This window comes from Lampetra fluviatilis, chromosome 61 (genome assembly GCF_964198595.1).
Source record: "Lampetra fluviatilis chromosome 61, kcLamFluv1.1, whole genome shotgun sequence".
Taxonomy (NCBI): Eukaryota; Metazoa; Chordata; class Hyperoartia; order Petromyzontiformes; family Petromyzontidae; genus Lampetra; species Lampetra fluviatilis.
In genome coordinates this window covers 4,203,654-4,209,931 of record NC_136335.1, presented here as the reverse complement: position 1 = coordinate 4,209,931, position 6,278 = coordinate 4,203,654, and the positions used below count along the sequence as shown (strand labels likewise).

Genomic DNA, 6,278 nt, shown 5'->3' with positions numbered 1-6,278 from the left:
GGAGTTGCAAGAAACGACAGGCCCACTATCATTCTCTACAACATTCAACATCGGAGAATGAGAAGGCTCACCGCAGCCTTCGCTCGGAGGTTCGGAGAGCCGTGTGGCGCTGCAAGGATGGGTGGTGGCCGCGGGTTGCTGAGGAGATGGAATCTGCCTCAGTAGCCCGCAATCACACATCACTATTTAATTCCATCAAAAAAAGTTACTTTCATCGCCTCGCCAATCACTCTCCTTAAGGGACAGAACTGTAATCCGATCTCTAACCCCCAGAAACAGGTATGCGGGTCAGAGGAGGAGTTCGAGGCGCTGCTGCTGAACCTGGAGCGTGCCACTAAGAAGTGTGGGGCCTTACCATCAACCCCACCAAAACTAAGCACCTGCCTGGGCACTTTGTGTCATCACACACTCCACCCCCTCAGCTCCCCATTGGTGATGGATCAGTTGAGGAGAGAGTGGAAAGTTTCCCATACCTGGGCGGTGTGCTTATGACCGGCTCCCGTTTGACAGCAGAGGTCTCACTCCAAATCAGTCGGGCGGCATTATCGACTGCGTAACGCTGTGCGGAAGCTACCTGGTCTGTCACTCCACACGAAGCTTCGGGTCGCCTCGGCCACAGTCATGCCCTCCCTTCTCTACGCTTGTGAAACGTGGACCCCTCTAATGGAACATCGCCCTCCCTTCTCTATGCTTGTGAAACGTGGACCCCTCTAATGGAACATCTGAGCCGGTTATAAACATTCAGGCTGGCCTGCCTACGATCCATCCTGGGTTTAACCAGGCTGGATTGTGTGAGGAGCTCACAAATCCTTGCAAGATCTGGACACATTCCCATCGGCGAGCTCCTCCGGCAGGCAAGGCTGCGTTGGCTGGGTGATGTAACCCGCATGCCCAGCCACCGCATGCCTAAACAGCTTCGGTTTGGTCGCATAGAGGGGGCTAAACGGGCGCGGCACAGGCTAGAGAAGAGATGGAGTGATGTGGTACAGGAGGACGTGGAGCTGAGTGGACTTGCCGATGACTGGTACCAGCGGTGTCAAGATCGGCCTCTTTGGAGGAGGCTCGTGAAGGACGCTACTGGGCAGTTGGAGGCAGTCGCCCTCCAACAACAACGGAGGGCGGAGGAGCGACGCTCACAACAACGAGCGGAGCTCCGGGCAGCTAAAATTCAGTCAGCCGACCCGTGGCACCTGCTGGGTCTGTTCCGAGACCTCCTCCTGTCAGCAGCAAACCTTCGACACTTCACGTGACAGCCTCAAAGTGCACCTAGCCTGGCACAGGTGCCGTGGTGACGTCACCGTCACTTAGTGGCGAATGGCGGCTCTTCGTATTGGTGGTGGTTGAACACAGCGTAGTGGTGGTGGTGTTGGTGGTCAGAGCAGTGTGGTTCTACTACACTGCATCAGTGTGGTTCTACTACACTGCATCAGTGTGGTTCTACTACACTGCATCAGTGTGGTTCTACTACACTACATCAGCGTGGTTCTACTACACTACATCAGTGTGGTTCTACTACACTACATCAGTGTGGTTCTACTACACTACATCAGCGTGGTTCTACTACACTACATCAGAGTGGTTCTACTACATCAGTGTGGTTCTACTACACTACATCAGAGTGGTTCTACTACACTACATCAGAGTGATTCTACTACATCAGAGTGGTTCTACTACATCAGAGTGGTTCAACTACACTACATCAGAGTGATTCAACTACACTACATCAGTGTGGTTTTACTACATCAGAGTGGTTCTACTACATCAGAGTGGTTCTACTACATCAGTGTGGTTCTACTACACTACATCAGAGTGGTTCTACTACACTACATCAGCGTGGTTCTACTACACTACATCAGCGTGGTTCTACTACACTACATCAGTGTGGTTCTACTACACTACATCAGAGTGGTTCTACTACACTACATCAGCGTGGTTCTACTACACTACATCAGAGTGGTTCTACTACACTACATCAGAGTGGTTCTACTACATCAGAGTGGTTCTACTACACTACATCAGAGTGGTTCTACTACACTACATCAGTGTGGTTCTACTACACTACATCAGAGTGGTTCTACTACATCAGTGTGGTTCTACTACATCAGTGTGGTTCTACTACACTACATCAGAGTGGTTCTACTACACTACATCAGTGTGGTTCTACTACACTACATCAGAGTGGTTCTACTACATCAGTGTGGTTCTACTACATCAGTGTGGTTCTACTACACTACATCAGAGTGGTTCTACTACACTACATCAGAGTGGTTCTACTACACTACATCAGAGTGGTTCTACTACACTACATCAGTGTGGTTCTACTACACTACATCAGAGTGGTTCTACTACACTACATCAGAGTGGTTCTACTACACTACATCAGAGTGGTTCTACTACACTACATCAGAGTGGTGCTACTACACTACATCAGAGTGGTGCTACTACACTACATCAGAGTGGTTCTACTACACTACATCAGAGTGGTTCTACTACACTACATCAGTGTGGTTCTACTACACTACATCAGTGTGGTTCTACTACACTACATCAGTGTGGTTCTACTACACTACATCAGAGTGGTGCTACTACACTACATCAGAGTGGTGCTACTACACTACATCAGAGTGGTTCTACTACACTACATCAGAGTGGTTCTACTACACTACATCAGTGTGGTTCTACTACACTACATCAGAGTGGTTCTACTACACTACATCAGAGTGGTGCTACTACACTACATCAGAGTGGTGCTACTACACTACATCAGAGTGGTTCTACTACACTACATCAGTGTGGTTCTACTACACTACATCAGAGTGGTTCTACTACATCAGTGTGGTTCTACTACACTACATCAGCGTGGTTCTACTACATCAGTGTGGTTCTACTACACTACATCAGAGTGCTTCTACTACACTACATTAGACTGATCAGGGGGCGACTGCCTGCCACCGCAGGTGAGCGAGTGACTGGGGCAGGAGGGGGTGGAGGTGGTGGAGGTGGGGAGGGGGTGGAGGTGGTGGAGGTGGGGAGGGGGTGGAGGGGGTGGAGGTAGGGGATGAAAAGTATGCGGAAGAAAGGAGGAGAGAGGGGTTAGGATGGGTAGCGTGGCAGGCACGGACTACGAGGTGATCCGCAAGCGGCTACTGATTGACGGAGATGGAGGCGGAGACGATGGCCGCATCAATTCCCTGCTTATGAGCTTCATCAAGAGGTGCAGCAATGACTCGCTCTCGCAGGAGGAGAGGCGATGCCGCGCGGTACACGGAGCCTGTGGCTGCCAAATCACACACGCTTCCATTGTGTTCTTCAGAAGGCATTGTGGTATTAGTTTACATTATACTCTTAAAAAATGAAATTAATAAAAATAAAACAATAAAAATCACGACGTTTCGGAGGCAACACAAGATCTTGAATCCTTGCCTCACTTGATGCAGCAAATCTGGCTGTGACGGTCCCACCTGATGACGGAGACTTGTGTTGCCTCCGAAACGTCGTGATTTTATTGTTTTATTTGTATTAATTTCATTTTTTACCTACGTGACTTTACCGGAAGAACTAAGAGTATGAATCCTTGCAGTCACGAAAGCTTCAAATCTAGAATTAGTTTACATTACTTAAAGTCAAGAGCAATGCTCATCTCAAATATCAGGCCACGCTGATATGAGTTGTTTGGCCACGCTCCACGCTGGTCAATGCGGGTTTGGTGAAAGAAGGCGTGTTGAGATATTACCGCTGATTTTAGTTTCAGCCAGGCATCGAATTCTGTTTGGCTGAATTCATAAAGCGGTGCGCGATTCCTCCACTAACCACCCTGGCCACATCCTACAAGTCTGCGTTGTGACATGGAACCATTGTCATTTCCACGCTTCAATTTTGCTACGTGCCTGACCTTTACCGACAGCTACAGCGAGTACCAGCGAATAGGTTGGAGCCCTGGCGCATTGCGAGTTCTCTATGGGAAAACCCGTTCTGGTGCACAACATGATCCTGCGAGAGATGAACAACTACGGGAAGATCTACAAACATATCGGGGACAGCATTGCAGCTGGCCATGAAAGTATCAACACAGTGCAAGCAGGAGATCCTTCAAGCCAAACGGATACGCAAGAATCGTCAAGAGTATGATGCTTTGGCCAAAGTATTTGAGCAGCACCCCGATAGAAGTGTAATAAAGGTCGTGAAAGTGACTTCTGGAATCCGGTCTTTATTTGTCTTGCTAACAGACAGCGTGAGAGGGATAGAGAGAGAGAGACACGCGCGGCCACGTGGCAGCCTGGACCACGTGGCAGCCTGGACCACGTGGCAGCCTGGACCACGTGGCAGCCTGGACCACGTAGCAGCCTGGACCACGTGGCAGCCTGGACCACGTGGCAGCCTGGACCCCGCTCCAGCGTGGCCTCACCCTCCGTTCGTTCCAGATCTGACCACGTGTTGTTCGTCTCCACCCTTTTTTTAATACCCGGGTCACAATCCTGGTTAACCTCTATGGAATCTTCTAGACTCCATCGTACGCCCCCGGGACCACGCCCCTGATTCGTCCCCCCATTGGCTGTGGCTAAAGCCAGCAGAACCAATCATCTACTTACAGCTGTCACCTTCCCGTGACGTCAGGGCCACGCCCCTTAGGCTTCCCCCCATTGGCTATGGGCCAGGACCGGCAGAGCCAATCATCGTAACGAGATGTGATCCATCAGCAACCCGGATATATCCTCACATTACAGAAGTGTAACAATACTCTTGGAGACGACTTGTGGAATCGGTCCTTTTATTTATTCCAGTTCACAAGCACTCCCCGCTGCTGGCAGGCAACGGGAAGTGGGCAGACAGACCACAAGAGATGCACCGTCACGTGGCACTCGGAGCCCCGCTCGCGCGTGGCCCCTCTCTTCCTTCGTTCCTCGTCTGACCACGTGTCGTTCATCTCTCCCCTTATTTAACGCCTGGGTCACGTGGTAAGCTCCAGCCAATCCTTGGTAGCCTGCGCCGAATCTTCTAGATTCCCCATCAACTCCCGGGACCACGCCCCTGACTTGTCTTCCCATTGGCTGAGGCCAAAAGCAGCAGAACCAATCACTCTAGCTGGCACCCCTCGATCACGCCGAGGCCATGCTCCCAGGCTCTCTCCCCATTGGCTGTAAAGCGGGACCGGCAGAGCCAATCACCACGTGAGCCGGACATAGGCTCTTATTACAGAAGCAAAACACTGAAGCAACTTGAAGAGCTGGACAAAGATCTCCAGAATCTGTTACAAGCCAAAGAGAGTGTTGAGAACAAGTTGGAGCTGCGGAAGAACCAGTTGCCACGTGCTTCTAAGCACCATTCATGAGCTTCAAGAGATGCTGGAGGATGATGGAAAAGTTGCAGAGGCTGAAGATGATACTTTGATGGAGGTGAACAGGAATTAGACCTCGTTCAGCGTGTTATGCTTATTTCACGTTTATTAATGTACTTGGCTCATTGTGCGTAATTTGTGTTGCCGTAATTTCATGAAATGTATGTTTTATTAAGTATTGAAAAGTGTGTGCCATTGTCTGTAACTGTCATTAAAGCTCAAATAAAGTTTCAGAACAAACAAAAAAGGAAGGAGGGGAGGGAGGGAGGAGAGGGAGGAGAGGGAGGAGGGGGAGAGGAGGGAGGTGAGGGAGGGGAGGGAGGGGAGGGAGGGGTGGAAGGGAGGGGTGGGAGGAGAGGGAGGGGAGGGAGGAGAGGGAGGGGAGGGGAGGGAGGAGAGGGAGGGGAGGGAGGGGAGGAGAGGGAGGAGAGAGAGGAGAGGGAGGAGAGGGAAGGAGGGGAGGGAGGGGAGGGAGGGGAGGGAAGGAGGGGAGGGAGGGGAGGGAGAGGAGGAGAGGGAGGGAGGTGAGGGAGGAGAGGGAAGGAGGGGAGGGAGGGGAGAGAGGGGAGGGAAGGAGGGGAGGGAGGGGAGGGAGGGGAGGGAGGAGAGGGAGGGAGGGGAGGGAGGTGAGGGAGGAGAGGGAAGGAGGGGAGGGAGGGGAGGGAGGGAGGGGAGGGAAGGAGGGGAGGGAGGAGAGGGAGGAGAGGGAGGAGAGGGAGGGGAGGGAGGTGAGGGAGGAGAGGGAAGGAGGGGAGGGAGGGGAGGGAGGGGAGGGAAGGAGGGGAGGGAGGGGAGGGAGGGGAGGGAGGGGAGGGAGGAGAGGGAAGGAGGGGAGGGAGGGGAGGGAGTAGAGGGAGGGAGGGGAGGGAGGTGAGGGAGGTGAGGGAGGGAGGGGAGGGAGGTGAGGGAGGGGAGGGAGGTGAGGGAGGGGAGGGAGGGGAGG

At 52.3% G+C, this 6,278-nt stretch overlaps 1 pseudogene; it reads left to right on the top strand.

Annotated features, from left to right (window-relative positions):
- The first annotated feature begins 3,098 nt into the window (after window positions 1-3,098).
- LOC144951177 (THO complex subunit 7 homolog) lies at window positions 3,099-5,408 on the top strand (annotated as a pseudogene).
- The last annotated feature ends 870 nt before the right edge of the window (window positions 5,409-6,278 follow it).